Raw genomic sequence first — 16367 nt, forward strand, 5'->3', positions numbered from 1 at the left:
CAAGCTTGGTTTTTTTTCCCCTCAACCCAATAGATCACCCTGTGCATTTCATGAACAGGTTGCATCACTTTGTGCATTTCATGAACAGGTTGTCCGCCCGTTCGGATGGCGCTAGTCTAGATTAACTGGGGTCGAATTGCCTTCTCAGATATACATATTAGCAGGAGGTTTTTTGAGGCCGAGAGCTGTCTCCGTTTAGAGTCGGTCTGTGCCAGAGCACAGGTGACCAGTCCAGATGAAATACTCAGATCTTCCCCAGGATTTTCCCTGGACTTAATTTAACATGACATCTACAAACATCGACTTCCAATGATAGTTTCTGAGTTCCCAATTTTGTCCCTGACATTGAGGACGGGGGGCAGAAAGAATGGGGCAGAACCTCCTCTAAATGATTTTTTTTTTTTCTTTTGCAAATGCCGGGACTGCATCAGCACTTCCAGGCACCTTGAAGTAAATCCAAATCATACCGGAGGGAGACCAGATGCCTGCTTGCCAGGTACATACATTTCCCCAATTCTGAGTCATCCACATCTTGCCGTAAGTGTCACTTCTGTCTAGCCACTGCCACTACCTCCCACAGTCCAGTGGCCATGCAAGGAGGGCCCAGGTATGCCGGGCCCTTAGGGCACAAATAGGAAACGAGGGAAATATAACGGAGGAGACACAAAGGGCAAAGGTAGGCAGTGCCTGGCTACCCTGAATCCACAGACTTATCTGATCTGGACTGAACCTCCAAGGAAAGGAGCAAAGCCAGCGGTTTTTTGGGATATGTACTATGCTTTGGACACTTAGTAATGATATTTTACTTAATCTTTACAACAGACAACAGAAAGGAAGACATCTCGATGGCAGGAGAAATTCCAGCCTCGGGCAGTTAATGACTCGAGCGCGGCTACCCTCGCAAACTTGAAAGGCAGAAGCTTCTCCGTGTGCCCACAGAGACTAAGCGTGTGTGATGGACCAAACTGGGGCTGAGGACCCATCAGAGCTGCGCAAGGCCCCTGAAGGAAGGGGAAAGGTCGGGGCGGCGCACGGCCGAGGAAATGCTGGGTCAGGGAAACAGTGGTTTGACCACCAGGAAGCAGCCACTGGCTGTCCTCCTGGATGCTCCCTGGGGCTGGATGCGGGACTCTAACCGAAGGCCAATGAGGACCCCTCGATTCTCACGGGAGCACGAGAAGAATTTGCAGGATCTGTAAATAACACGCAGCTGCAATTTCCATGGGGAAAGAGAACCAGCCACAGCAGCTCAGGGCGCATCAGCCTTGACTTTGATTCTCTATGTCTGAGTGCATCCTCCTGTGTCCAGGCTCTCCTGGAGGCACCCGGGAAGGTGTGTCTGCCCAGCCCTCCTATTCCCAGAAAACATGGAGCTGATTGGCTTTAAGATGTGCTAGGTATTGGGCGCCTGGGTGGCTCAGTGGATTAAAGCCTCTGCCTTCAGCTCAGGTCATGATCCCAGGGTCCTGGGATCGAGTCCCGCATCGGGCTCTCTGCTCAGCAAGGAGCCTGCTTCCTCCTCTCTCCTCTCTCTCTGCCTGCCTCTCTGCCTACTTGTGATCTCTGTCTGTCAAATAAATAAATAAAATCTTTGAAAAAAAAAAAAAAAAGATGTGCTAGGTATCTCCAGGCTATCTTGCCCCGAATATTGGATTTGAATATGGGCTTTGCAGTAGGCTGCACTAATTAATTTTATTTTACATAATCGGAGTTAGGGACTCTTGACATCGATATGTAAATATATGCGGAATATTCAAATTATGCTTGTTCTCTGATTTACTATGGAAGGAAACATCTGGTGGCCTCAATTTGGGATGCTTCTTGAATGACAGTCTCCTGTGCACCTGAAAATGGGATACAGAATCTTTTAGAAATCCTTAAAGATTACACAACACAAAGGAAATAAAGTGTGGTTGGTACAAAGTTGTTCAAAGATGATACAAGAAATTTTATAGACCCAGACACCAACCATAATACCTTTTACACCGAGCCAGTGGAGACTCGCGAATGACCATTTATTGATCTTATGATCTCGTCATAAGTTACGGTCTGGAAAATTTTTTGATGTATGAATACGATATCTTCATATATGAATACCATGCGGCTTTTATTATAAATAGAAGCAGAGCTGATTTTTTATTATGGATTTGTTTATGTAAAGAAGTAGACATCCAGAATTATTGTTTTTAAATCTCTATGCTAGCTATTTTTGACCCACAAAAACTGGTTGTTCATGATGAACGATACTAATCATCATAGTTTGACCCTAATTTTACCTACTGCAAAAATGCCACCAAATGAAACAGTGCCCGTGCTCGCTTTGGCAGCACATATACCAAATTAAACAGTGCCCAAGAAAACCATCTGTTCAAACCCCTATAAAACCTGGTTAATCCACACACACATTAAAACACACTAGCTCCTGAATCACCGAAATATTGACTGACAATAATATCAAATATTAAAATAATAATAATAATAATATCAAAATTATTTAAAGCACCCAAGTAGTAAAATAAACACAAATAATAAACATACGAAGAGTTCAAAATTAATTTGAGGCAGTTGGTTATAAGAAATTTTCCTTTCTACACAGAAATACGATTTTACACATTTGTTCATGTTGCGTCAATATAACTAAGTACAGCAAACCTATTATTCCCCTGATAAAGAGCGGCAGGGATATTTAAGTATCCTAGGTAAGCTGATTATCTTGATAGGAAATTGCTTCTGTGTGTCTTAGCCTTATCACCATGATGTATTTATAACCCAATACAGTTTTTCTTCTGTTTACAGAAGTGCCCTTCCTAAGGCAGTGCACTGAATTTAAAAAGCAAGACTTCCAGTAGCTTTTTCACCCTTATTAAAAGTAGTTGGTACCTGGGGCACCTGGGTGGCTCAGTGGGCTAAAGCCTCCGCCTTCGGCTCAGGCTGTGATCCCAAGGTCCTAGGATGGAGCCCCACATCAGGCTCCTTGCTCAGCAGGGAGCCTGCTTCCCCCTCTCTCTCTGCCTGCCTCTCTGCCTACTTGTGATCGCTGTCAAATAAATAAATAAAATCTTTAAAAAAGTAGTTGGTATTTAAATAGTTCAATAATGAGAAAAGGCTGCACAGTTACAATACGTTCACTGATAAATCTTTTCCTTGGAAACAGCTAATGGCAACTCCAGGAGAAAAGATATTTTGGTTCATTCCTCCCTTTTAAATGGCTAAAGTCCAGTTTCATATTCTGGGATAGCAACCTCTGTCAGCATACGCTTTCCTTAGGACATTCCAGCTCTCTCTTGACCAACTGCAATGAATAGATTCAATTTTCTTTAACTGGATGAGAGACTGTGGACTTCAAGAAACAAACTGAGGGTTTCAGAGGGGACGGAGGTCGGGGAATGGGTTGGCCTGGTGATGGTATTAAGGAGGGCACGTATTGCATGGAGAACTGGGTGTTACACCTAAACAACGAATCTTGGAACACTACATCAAAAACTAATGACATAATGTACGATGACTAACATAATTAAAAAAAAATAAATTAAAAAAAAGTGCTTGCAACACTATGGGTCATTTCTTCTCCTTGTAACTCTCTTGGGTTTGCATTAAACTCTTTCGAATCTTCCATCTTCTAAATGATGGTTTACAGCATGTCCTTTACCTGTTGTCCCCTGTGTCTGTCCTCTGTACTTAACCCCTTAAATGAGCATCTGCTCCTACAGTTTCCATCACCATCTGTCGGTGTCTGGGTCCTGAGCTGTGCATCTGTGCTGCTGCTTGGCCCTCCGATACAGGCCGTACCGACACCATCACCACTGGAAACTCAACAGGGCAAATGGGTATCCATCCGACATTCCCCTCCCCCCTTTCCTCTCAACTCCCAGATCCTCCTGCCCTGGGCTCTTCAGGTCCTTGTGTGCAGGTCCTCAAATGTGCAGAAGATTCTCTGTCCTGACATACATGGCCCCTCTGGCTTTAGCCCCGTACTGGAGTCGGTGCTGGGCCATGGACTTCAGGTCTGGACTGCCACAAACATCCAGCTTTCTGATTGTGTCCTGTCCTGTCCTGTGTTTGGGAAATCAACTTCCCAAAACACTGACCTGGTCTCTCCTGTAACCCAGAAAAGCTCAGCCTGTCTCCTTGATTCTCATTCATTAGTTCATTCATTCATTCACACAGGAAAGACTGCATATCCGCCTCTGTATCAGGCACTGTGGCAGGTGCTGCGTACCCAGCAGGGAAGAGCAAAGGCATTCAGAGCTCGCAGCCCGCCTGCTTTGTTGAGCTTCATGTTGTAAGGACACTCGGCCCCGCTCAGGTTTACTTGCGCTTCTGGTCATACTCATCACCCACATGCCCCACTTGAACTGGTTAAGCATCCCAACACTCCCACATCGGCAACTATACTCTGCCTGTGTCCTCTTCATGGTTAGCTGCCAATCCCACATCAGTCCTTTGTATTCCATAGCTGAATCCATGAAGAGTTTTTAAAGGAAATTAAGGAAATAAAATGTTCAATATCATCCCTTGGACTTCTCACCCTAAGCTTTACTGTTTGGTCTTTGGAAGAGCAGCCTTCATGGCTAGCAGAAGATTCTCATTCATTCTGCTTACATAAAATGCATTCATTCATTCATTCACTCATTCACTCATTTAAAAAAAAATCCCAACCATTGTGTTAGGTGATAGGAATTTAGCACTAACAAAACATAGCTGGTCTCTCCTCTTAGAACTCCAATGTTCTGTGCTCCCCACACAGGCAAACAACAAGTTAATTAACGACAGAGCAACTGATTAATTAAAGGAGAGCCTCTCACTCCTGCACCTCGTTCTTCAACTTCCACGTATTGGTATTCTTATTTTCTCACTACCTTATTGCTAGCGCTGCCCTACCTCCCAAGGCAAGGAGTATATATTGAACGGCTGATTCCCAACATGCACCTGCGTCTTCGCTCTCAGACATGACGAGATTCACGTGACAAGCAAGGGCAGCGGACCACTCCCTTCCTGGACCTCAAAAACCTACATCTTAAGTTAAATGAAAAGAAATAACTTTACTTTTTATTTTCATTACTCAACAGTGCAGGAAAACTAGAAAAAATATAAAAACAAAACGAAGAACAAGGTGAAACCCATCAGGAACTCTACTTCTAGAGACTCAATTATTTTTGCTAAGTATTTGTTGTGGGTGTACATTGTGCCTGTCCCACCTGGGGCCAGGGGGTGGGGGGCAAAGTGGTGCAGACAGGGCAATAATCAGATATACTCTCTCTCCTCCTTTAGCCAGGGCACCTACTCTCCAATGACATATGGGTTGAATCTCTACTATTTTCTTTTCAGTACATATTTTTCCATGCATATATTTATTTTTAAATGGCTGCTTAAACACTGTCTTGTAACCAGTTGTTTTTTCTAATTTAGCAGTATCTTGTGAACATCTTTCTCTGTCAAGAAATATGCATGCACAGAAAATCCTAACTGTAAACAAAAACCACCTTCAAACATCTGCCTTTCCTTGTCTTTCTTGTCTCTTAAGCTCATTTACATCGTTATATGTGCAAGGACTTGCCCGGTAAACAGATAAAAAGGCATTTTTTCTAGATAGGGTACCAACATTGAATTTGCAGGTGAGAAAGGTATCACTATGTATTTTGGAAGACAACTGAATTTGATGTTTTCAATTTTTTTAAACATTACAATCTTATTTCTTTTCTCAAGTATTCCTATTTCTTTTTTGTTGTTGTTCTGTTTAAATGGCTACAGAACCTAAACCAACAAACCACTGATGTCCATGTTTGAACGAGTTTTCTGCCTTTTCCCATATGCAAACTTAAATAGTCACTTGTACTTCAGCACATCATAATCACAGTTTGAAGACAAAGGGGAAGTTTATTCCTGATGCTGGAACTGCCAAATACCATTATTTCTGTAAATACAGACTCTACATTTTGGCTGGCCAAATGTACTTCCCAACAACAGAACAGGTCCATTCAGAACAAATGAATATAGCATCATGCATTTTATGCCATGCTTGTAAATTAGGGAGCAAACCCCACTATTTTTGTCTTATTTTCTGTGATCCAAAATCTCTCTGCCGTGCCTCATGCTTCTCCACCCCATCCGCTCATCCTCCCTCTGGTTCCCAGGATACAGTGGCACCCTACTGCCTCTGAGGACTGCACCCCCACTGCCAGCGGAGTATCCTCTCGCGCCATTTTGAATGGCTGAAACTCCTCTAGTTCTGCAAGCTCATGTCGTCTTGGATCTCTCTTAGGGACACCAAGGACCCGTGTCCTGTGCTGTTGCAGCAATCCACACCCACCTTCATGAGCTCACCCCTTACAGCCTCTACAGCCTGGCACACACACAGCACTTTCCCATGCGGACTCCAACTGCCCAGCAGCTCCTGCCTAGTGGTGTTCAATAATTACCTTTGATCTTAATCATCAAAACCACTGAAGGAAAAGTATTACAGACAGGATCTTCTACGAAGCTGAATATATATTCCCCAGTCTGAATGCTTCACAAAAAGGAAAATAATGAGCTCATCAGTTGACTTCCCCTCAAAATCTGTCAACTGCCATGTAAAAACAGATTCCTTCCAACGTCTACTGAGGGCCTGTCAGGTGTCAGGCTTTGTTCTAAGCACATCGTGCTTCATGTCATTCCATCCTTACAAGGACGTTTTCACAGATGAGGGAGTTTGGGCACGGAGATGAGCCAAGATATGAACCAAGACAATGTGGCTTGCAGAGCTATTAAATTTAAAATTAACTACACTATAACTCAGAGTGGTAATAAAAAGAAAACTACTTTTCAACATAGTCTCATCATACAACCTAGTGATTATGAACTCACTTGACATCAATTTTTTTTTTTTGGAAAAATAGTACAGACATTTTTCACTTCTTAAAATTGAATTCAGTTTTATGATGATTCATTTTATGGTTATTCCAGCCACATGATTAAAAAAAAAAAGTGCAGGGCGCCTGGGTGGCTCAGTGGGTTAAGCCGCTGCCTTCGGCTCAGGTCATGATCTCAGGGTCCTGGGATCGAGGCCCGCATCGGGCTCTCTGCTCGGCAGGGAGCCTGCTTCCTCCTCTCTCTCTGCCTGCCTCTCTGCCTGCTTGTGATCTCTCTCTGTCAAATAAATAAATAAAATCTTTAAAAAAAAATAAAAAGTGCACCCCCCCCCTTTTTTTTCTGGCAAGAATCCTCAAATGTCTCATTGACTCTACCTAAATGTCACTTTCAGGTTTCTGAAGTCATTATTCATTATCCAGTCTTTTCCCTCTAGGGTGAATTCTAGAAATGTTCTATTATGCTTTTATTATATTTTCTCTAAATTTGGGGGGGAAAAGGAGAAAAAAGCATTTACTAACATCTAATAATTGTACATCTCCCAGGACACAGATAGCTGTCTTAATTTCCTACAGATGGCAGATTTTTTTAATTTCCTAGAGTTTGTTTTAGTCTATTTTTTTTTTTTTTAAGACAGAGAGTGTGTGTGCCCATGTGAGTGGGGTGGGGGTAGTGTCAGAGGAAGATGGAGAGAGAAAGAGCCTTAAACAGGCTCCATGACCAGCGCTGAGTGGGATGCTGTGCTCCATCTCACAACCCTGAGATCATGACCTGGGCTGAAATCAGCATTCAGATGCTTAACCAACTAAGCCAACCAAGCTCCCTTAGTCTCATAAATCCTTGACTGAATATGCTGAGAATGTGAAACTAGAAACTAGAGCCCACTGATGACACCTTGTCATAAGAGTATATCCTTTCTGCAGAGAATGTACCAAGGCAGAAAGAAGGAGTTTATTAAGAGAAGTCCTTTTGCCATACTCAAAATCCACAGCTCAGAATATGGTCAAGGTTGTGGTTTTGTTTTGCGGTGGTTCTTCCAGTAAGGAAAATCCAAACTAAATGGAAGTTACCAATCTGAAGGTAGCAAGTGGTAGCTGTTTAATCTAAAAGTTTCTAATAATAATACATTGGGTCATCCTGAGACATGGCTGGCTGCTTTCTGGATGTTCTCAGAGAGAATTACTATACATTCTGAAATTTGCAAAAAGGACTCCCGCACTGTCGCGACTTTACAGTACATTACATCCCTAGGAACTTCCAATGATAAAATCTATTATCGCAGTCTTGAAATTGCTCCCAACTTTATGCATGCCATAGTAATTCTTAGGGTAGGATGATAGTCCGTAAACCACTGTTCATTATGTTAGAAAAGAGTCAAGCCTTAAGCATTCTGTATTCTCTTTTGTTCCCCCTCTTCCACTTAAAAGATGAACTCAAACATTTATGGAAACCTGGCTCTGTGCCAAGCACAATTCCAAGGCCTTACTATCTTTGAAGTAGTTTTTAGTATTACCTCCATTGTGCAGATTAAAAGTCTGAGGCAAACTTGCCCAGTGCCACATGAACTGGAAACAATTTTAGAATTCAGGGAGTCTGAATTTCAAGAACTTTTATAAAATTCAAAGGTTTTACAACTGTCATGAAATTCATTTGTGATTTCTTTAAAACAAATATAATATGAAAATAATTATTAGTTGTGAAGCTTGCACAGAGTACGCCTAACATTTGCTGAGAGTTTATGACATGTGAGGCTAAGAGCTCTGCGTGGGTCATCTCACCGACTTCATGCCCTGCCCCAGTGAGGCAGGTGCTCTGTTTGTCTTATTTTAGAGATTTAAACTGAGATTGAGAGGTAGTAGAAGTGTCTTTCCCGCGGTCACTTTCTGATCTTGACCCCATGATCCTCAGCTGTCCACATCTTTCGGTCTGACCTTTCCAAGGCATGGTGACTAGAATCTTCTTTCCCAGAGATCAGGGAGGGAGATTCTCCAATTCTTGCCTCCCTCATGTCTAAGTGGGACACCAAATTGGAGCATGGTGGCCCCCAGAAGTGCAGGTCAGTCCTCCCAGGCCACTCTCAAGCAAGCCTGTCATCAGTCCCCTCGGCTCATGAATTTTATGGGCCAGATGCATCTTTCCCTCTAATTGGCTTCTGCTCACAGAAAAGGGAGGTGGCTGTGTTTTTTCTCTCTCAAAGTAGCCTGAGTTTTATGTCTGCTCCAGTGATCAGCAGAGCACATCACGTTAGCGGGAGAACTAAGACATCATTGAAATGTTGACCCCTGGGGTCACAGCAGCAAGCCCTGACTCTCTCTCCAAATGCACTTTTCATTTGGGTGCTTACTCATCTACGACTTGGCCCTGGCTAAATCAGGATGTAGCCCGGCAAAAACAGAGGGTTACATGCATAGTCCAGTCTCAGCAGAACACAGGGGCCACCCAAGACGGGCCACCAAGCAGAGGAAGTGAAACACTTCAAAAGGCCACCTCTAAACCCAGCTCTTCCATTCTCTGTTCCTTTTGTCAGCACACTGATTAAAAACAGAACGGAGGACCACAGGGGAGGGAAGGAAATCTGAAAGGGGAGAAATCAGAGAGGGAGAGGAACCACGAGAGATTTTGGATCCCGGAAGGAAACTGAAGGATTCAGAGGGGAGGGGGGTTGGGGGGAGGGACAACCAGGTGATGGGTATTAAGGACAGCACGTGTTGTGATGAGCACTGGGTGTTATATGCGGTAATGAATCACTGAACGTTACATCGAAAACTAATGAGATACTGTACAGTGGCTAACTGATCAAAAAGAAAGAAAGAAAGAAAGAAAGAAAGAAAGAAAGAAAGAAAGAAAGAAAGAAAATGGTCCCCCACTTTTTATACTGATTCTACTTCCCAAATCCCAAAGAGAAACAGCATATAACTTTTTTTTTTTTTCTGGTTCTATGAATGCTTCAAAACTGTCATTACTTCACTAAGAATTCTGTTCTGTTTCATTTTCGTTTGTGAAAATTGAATTTCCTTTGACCTTTAAAAATCACTGGATTTGGAAAGGAACTCAGGATGGACTAGAATGGCTGAGCGCCCCTTTGCGGTTATCCCTGCATCCCAAACTCAACTGGCCCAGCCCCAGGAGAGGGCACAGGCCTGTATGTGTGTCACCTAATCACTGTACTGATTACAAATGAGGCAATAAGCCTCTGGCCAGATCCCTACTCAGAAAATCCAGTCAATCCTTTTAACAAGCCTGGTCATTCACCCCAAGTTTAGAAAGGATATACACTTACAATTTTGTGACTTATTCTGAGTCCAGTATAGGTGTAAAAAAAATTTCAGGAAAAGAATGTCAGTTAGAAATCACCAGAGGTTGAAGGTGTGACTTTGCAAGAAGGTCACATTTCCCAATCTCGGAAGAGTCCTGTAAAGGTTTTCCCATCCTACACATGGCCCCAGGGCCTTGAAGGTTTTCCTCTGCCAAGAGTTCAAGGACAGGCATTTTGTCTTGATAAACTGCTATTATCATTTAAATATTATGAGAAATCATAAAAGGAGATTATCTATTTTTAGGGTGGTTGCTTAATCTTGTAATGAATCTGCAAAGGACAAAGAAGATGGATGGTTTAGTGGTTTTCAAAACTTTACCAGATTGTACTCAAATAAGATGGCAATTCAAAAGGAGTTTCCTGTTTTTTGTTTGTTTGTTTGTGATTTGATTTTGTAATAAGAATCCATCAAGTTTAGACAAAGAAGGTGAAAGATTTCCAAACAGTAGTTTTCCAAAGACTGCTGAACCTTTAAATCATCCAAGGAGGTTCTTAAACATTCTTAATCCCTGGAGGTCTTCATACCAGGCATACTAAGAACCTTCTGGAGTGGACTATGGGAAGTGGTATTTTTAAAAAACCCTCCCCAAGCAATTTTAACACACTCTCCCAGAAGTGATCCCCGTTAGTGATGGGGTCACTAATCCAGATGTTCAGAAGAGCATTTTAGTACCTCCGGAGCTTATAGTTCAGCGTCAAGACTGGTTGTTTGGGGATAAAAATAAGAAAAGATTAGTTCTAAACAACTGAAACAAAATAGAAATCTGAGACAGAAATTTTGATTTATAACTATATGTACATACAGTATATTCTATTCTTGAGTTTTCCTCAGAAACCATCAGAATTTACTAAAAAAAAAAAATAAACTATATGGAAAATCCTTTCTATACAAGAATAGGGTTTTGGTTTTTGTCTTATGAGAAAGTAACTAAGAACTCTTTTACTTGGCTTTTCTCCTACAACATTTTAGTCTAGAATATACCTTGAAAATGGCTATTCATTATTTGAAACAAAGCAAAACAAATTGTCTAGTTCAACTAATTAGGTTTTAAAATTGCTTTAATTTTTGGGCGCCTGGGTGGCTCAGTGGGTTAAGCCGCTGCCTTCGGCTCAGGTCATGATCTCAGGGTCCTGGGATCTAGTTCCGCATCGGGCTCTCTGCACAGCGGGGAGCTGTTTCTCCCTCTCTCTGCCTGCCTCTCTGCCTACTTGTGATCTCTGTCTGTCGAATAAATAAATAAAATCTTTAAAAAACTTGCTTTAATTTTTACTTAATAAACAGCAGGAACATTCTTTGAGGTTCTCTAGAATTTAATTTTTTTTTCCTCCATAAAGTACTGACATCGAATCGAAGGAAATGGAAAGACTAATTCAACGAAAGGTGTTTCCAAATCCAAGAAGCCCTCTTTCTAAAAATTAAATCCATTACTCACAATACTTCTCTTCATCTCTGCATTTTAGCTCCTGGGAGGAATAGTTAAGGAAGTTTCCCTACTTGAGAGATTCTCTCATTTTAGATTATCCAGGATTTTTTTAACCTCAACTTTCATAATATAGATTTAATAGTGTCTTAAGTCATCACTGACTTGTATCTTGTCTGATACAAATTTGTATCTTGTCTGATCGAGTCCTCCGTAATTTGTCCTTTTCAGGAATATTAAGTAATTTAAAAAAAATCCTTCCCCTAGTTCAGAAGTGACCTATGAAGATGACTTATGGATCTCATAATTACTACAAAGAAGAACTGATTAAAAAAATAATGAAGCAAATGATTTAACCAATAGATACTGCTCAGTGAGCAAGAAAGTGGTTAGTTGTTCTGTCTAGGCATCCTAAATAGGAAAAAAACAAACAAACAAATAAAAACACCTCCAATCAATCACCCAAACTTAAAATCCTGGATTTATTTTCTACCCATGCCCTCCCTTTCCTTCTACTGATTTGATCACCAGGATCTCTTAGCACTTGTTCTGCTGGTAAATCTACTGTCCACTTCTCGGTTTCCATGATCATAGTAGGGTTCCAGGTACACATCCTTAAGACTGTACACTCATTTTCTCCAGCACCTTCCTTCACTGATCCCCACTGTTATTTTTCTCCTTCTTCTTGACCGCATTCTTGAGATCCTGTGGATTGGCTACACACTAATGTGCCTCAAACCCTGGAATGCGCCGGCTCTTCGGTTCTTTTCTATCACGTCTAAAGCTTTCCTACCTTATTACAAATTCAGGTGTGTTTTTTAAACCCTACCCCCTTTCTGGTCTTCTCTAGTTCTGTCGTATTGTTTTCTTTACTTCCTAGGTTGAAATGCTAATTTCTTATCCCATCATAGGTCACAGAAGCCTTTGAGAAAACAGTGCGTCTATGAGCCATGTCTCCCCAAATAGATATACTTAGGAACACTTTCGACTAAAAATATTATATTGCTGTGAACACTGGTATTGCTAGAAGGCTTGTAATCATAACTTTATTAAAGATAGTAACTTTTATTGCTTTAAGGTCCTTTTTTCTCATCTAATCACTTTTCAAACAACTGTTCTGTAACTTACATTCTTCTCTTCCACCTTTTCTTTAACTTGCCTCATATGTATGTCTTCCTCTTTTTTCTATTTCATTTTTGACCCTGTAGGAGTATCCTGCAAGAACTATCTTCTGGTATTATTCAGAATTACACAATTTCAGGATATTATTTTACTTCTGGCTGATACTTAGTTTTGGAAAGGTTATATGAAGGCAGTCTGCATGTCCTCTTTGTAGATAGATAAACACTTCTTCCTTTCTCTTTTTGTTGCTGTTATCACCCCAGTCAGTCTAGTTAACACCCATGACCATAGTTTATGATTTTTTCCTGTGATGAGAACTTTTAAGATGTACTTTCTCAGCAACTTTCAAGTATATGACACAGTATTATTAACCACAGTCACCGTGCTATTCATTCCATCCTATGAATTAATTATTTTCTAACTGGAAGTTTATACTTTTGAGCCCCTTCATCCATTTTGCCCACCCAGTAAATAATTTTTTAACTTGATCAGAATACCGATGGGACATTTTTCTTTTTTCAGTTTTTCAGATGCGAAGTGTTCTCTAGGCTCTAACAACATGCTAACCACTTTCTGTTAGTCCTTCCGGTCCATTATAACCCATCTCCATCTGCATATTTGGGTTATTTGTTTTCATCTAAAAGAAAACAGTGCTCACATTTCACTAAGAACACGGCTTGTGGTCAGGGAGAGCACTCTGTGTGTGTCTCTGTTGGCTGTCTTCCAGACACATCATCCTGTTTGAAACAAAGTCTCCCCTTCTCTTTCCTTTGCATTACTGGAGAGACATCCCCCACCCAGCCTCTGCAGACCCGCTTCCCTTGGCCATGGTGTGCTGATTTTTGGACTTTACATCTTCTGACTCTTTTCCTGGAAGCCCCAGTCCCGCGCCCCTCTCTGGACCATGGGGTCAGTCCCTGTCCTTGGAGCACATTCCATCTGGTAAGTCTGTACCAGCCCCTGGGTCTCATGGAGAAACCGCTTCAAGAGTCAACTTTAGACTTCAGCCTTTCAGATGAAGGAGTTCTGCCTGGAGCTCTGTTCCTTACTTTTTGCACAAGTCATAAAAGAACTGTGGCCTAAACCTTGGTTATGCCATCCGTCCCATCTGTCCAGTTCCAACTGTAGTGAATCTAGCAGAAATGCATCAGAGTCCACACCCCATGAGCAAATGGTCTTCCCTCCACTGTCCCCATGGGGTGCAGGTGTCTCACTATATAAAGTCCTTTGATCATTTATTTGAAGTCTGAGTAGGAAGCAAAAACCAGAATTAGACTCCTGGGCTGAAAAATCATTATTCCTAAAAGATCTTGCATTTACTTACTTTTTTTTTCTTTTCACCTGACCACTTTTACAACATTCTTATGGTTTTAAACTAAGAAGTATATTTTATCATCTTGATTTTAGATGAATTTGTTAAAGGTCAAGACTTTACATAGTGCAAAGGTTATATGTCCAAGATATTTTTTTAATCTTTCTTTATTCCTGTAAAAGAGGGAAAGCGATCCACATATACCAAAAGAAGGCAGATTTACTGCAGAAACATAGAAAACATCTTATTCAAATTTAAATCTTTAAGAAAACAACCTGAAGATAGAGATACACACACACACACACACACACACACACACACACACACAGTATATCCATAATATAAATTTCCAAATCATTTAATTTTGATTATCAAATACTTTTGAAATGTTATTTGTAATGATGAGAAACTGGAAACAACAAATATCCGGTGACCAGAGGTGTGGCCACAGAAGTGAGGTTGTATTCCTGGTTGCACAGTCTTACATAGCTATTTAGAATTTGTTAAGTAAGAATACTGTATGGGGCAAAATATGCTAAATATATTAAAATATGCTAAATATTTAATGGGAAAACCAGTATAAGAACTGTACAATGCCATGATTCCAACTATACGAAGTCATGTAGTTTTTAAAAGACTACAGCAAATACACAGAAATTATAATCATTTGTGTTCAGTTATTAGGACTACGGTCGTTTATTCTTTTTTTGTCTATCATCTCCGTCATTTCTTTCATGTCTGATGATTTTGAAATTCAAAGGATAAATGTTTAATGTTGCATACAAAGACTTTGAGGTGTACACGCTTCTTGGTGAGTCTTTGAAGAAAGTAAAAATCAAACAACATGATAGTTAACCTTTAAAATGTTGATACCATTTTTGGAGGACAATTCATAACTTTTTTTAAATATAGAAAACAAATATGAACGTGCATGCCCAGGAGTGTACACCTGTCCCTTCCGACTTCATTTCCAATCAAATCACAGTAGTAGCTATGAAAATGGGAATCACAAATTGTTAAGATTAGCCACCTGTTAATTTCTGCTCCCTGTTAAAGGCCTTCTCCTCCAACCCTGGCCTTCTTACACACCACAGTCACTGGTCCCCAACTCCCATTTCAGCACCAGGGAAATCTGGGCCTAGCTGATGACTACACGCAGGAGATTAAGACCATCACCTTCCCGAGGCCTGAACGGCTACGTGGACGCGTACACATCCTTGATAATATACTCCCTAACAATTATGGGTCACACTGGAAGATTCATCCTATGATACTTCAGTTCAGAGCTATCTACCATCCGTAATGAGGAAAATTCCGAGTCAGAGGGACAACCCCTTCCTTGTTCGGGGGTTCTGGGCCCGTCTGGAGATTCCAGCCGGTCTCCTAAGGGCTCAATGACAAAACGCTGTCGCTTTTGCAGGACCCCGCTTTGCCGGCTCGTGGGGTCACCCTGACAGCGGCTCAACCAGGCCGGTTAATCAAAGGAGGGCTCCCAAGCGCACAGCAATCCGCAGGAGCCGGGTGGGGTGCGCAAGGCCCCGGCCCCTTCGGAAACCTGCTGGAGCAGGGCTGCTCCCACCCGCGGTGCGCTCGCCCTTAGGGGCGGAGGGGCCCCCTGCGCAGCGCCGCCGCCGCGGCCCGAGCCACCTGCCCCTGGGTGCCCCGTGGGCAGGCCTGGCTCTGGCGGCCCCGGCTCCCCGCGGCCACCGGCGCGCAGCCCAGGCGGGGACGACGCATCCCGCCGCAGGGGCAGGGAGGGGCCCGGTGGCCTCCCGCGCCCACTCCCCGCGGAGGCTTGGGGCGCCCCTCCCCCTCCCCCCACGCCGGGCCCTCGCCCCCCGCCCCCACCAGCCCTGCCCCGCCCGGCGAGGGCCACCAGCGCGCGCCCGGGCCTCAGGCGGCCGTGACCAACCTGTAACCCCAGTGCTCGCAGCGGTCATAGTGCCGCGGGCGCGGCGGCGGCGGCGGCGGCGGCGGCGGCGGGTCAGGCGCGGCGCCCACCCCGCGGGGACGCGGTCCCTCACCTCCCGCGCTCCGTCGGCGCGCGCCACCCGGCCGGGGCCGCGGCTCGGCGCTCGGCGTGCAGGCGCGCGCGGCTGCCACCCCGGCGCGGGGCCTGCGGGAGAGGGGGTGGGGGGTCAGGGCTTTTTGCTCTCGGCTTTTTTTTTTTTTTTTTTTTTTTTTTTTAAATCAGAGTTGTCTTTGCCGCAGGGGCTGCGACGGCGCGGCGGGCGGCAGGGAGGAGACGGCCGGGGAGGCTGTGCGGCAGTCGGCGGGGAGCGGGAGGGTGGGCGCTCGCAGGTTCCTTCTCTCTGGCTGCCGCCGGCAGTCCGTCTCCCAGCAACAG

General features: G+C 43.2%; 1 protein-coding gene across 1 annotated transcript in view; it reads right to left on the reverse strand.

Annotated features, from left to right (window-relative positions):
* Positions 1–16065, reverse strand: part of NALCN (sodium leak channel, non-selective) — a 310211-nt gene extending 294146 nt beyond the window's left edge. The window contains exon 1 of the mRNA XM_047720335.1: positions 15933–16065. The gene's annotated coding sequence lies outside the window, so the exon portion shown is untranslated. The remainder of the gene's footprint in view (positions 1–15932) is intronic.
* Between the last annotated feature and the right edge of the window lie 302 nt (positions 16066–16367).

This window comes from Lutra lutra, chromosome 3, assembly GCF_902655055.1.
Source record: "Lutra lutra chromosome 3, mLutLut1.2, whole genome shotgun sequence".
In the NCBI taxonomy this organism is placed as follows: domain Eukaryota; kingdom Metazoa; phylum Chordata; class Mammalia; order Carnivora; family Mustelidae; genus Lutra; species Lutra lutra.